The sequence below is a fragment of the Olea europaea genome, chromosome 5 (assembly GCF_002742605.1).
Source record: "Olea europaea var. sylvestris chromosome 5, O_europaea_v1, whole genome shotgun sequence".
In the NCBI taxonomy this organism is placed as follows: domain Eukaryota; kingdom Viridiplantae; phylum Streptophyta; class Magnoliopsida; order Lamiales; family Oleaceae; genus Olea; species Olea europaea.
In genome coordinates, this window is record NC_036241.1 from 7,769,293 (window position 1) to 7,769,912 (window position 620).

Here is a 620-nt window from a genome sequence, read left to right on the forward strand (position 1 = left end):
TCAAACACATTTAATTGACAATTTCCAATAAAACAAGTTTTTGGCAATTCATTCTCTACAATTCGTTTTCTTTCCACCAAAATTTTATTATTGCAATCAAACGGACACTAGATGTTGGGGTCTAATCCTAGGACCACAAAATTAAGTCTAGTCAAATCCACCTAGATCGAGAATCTAGTAAAGGAAAAATCTAGTAATACAGAAAAATGATCCATAGATAACTTACAAACACTCATATAGGATGAGTTAAAATATTACAAAAAATAAGCCATCCAACCTTACATGTGTGTATTCTGTACTACTTCTGTACACAATTGTTTTGTACGAGTAGCTTGGCTCTCTTCCCCTTTTGTTATCCTTTCTGCTGTCAAAATTTATAACTGCTGAAGAGGATTCTAGATGACAAATCTATTCATTTTGAAGAAACGATTTATATAATCGCTTGAGATATACACCTTTCTATTTACACAAACAAGCCCTCCATGAATGTAAAAGAACTGTCACACTATTGCACTGTAATGCGAATGTTACCTTGCATATTTCTGTACCAAGGGAAGTAACTTATCGCGGCAAGTGTAAGACAGCTGTGCTCATTTATGCCACAATACTTCATGTAGCTG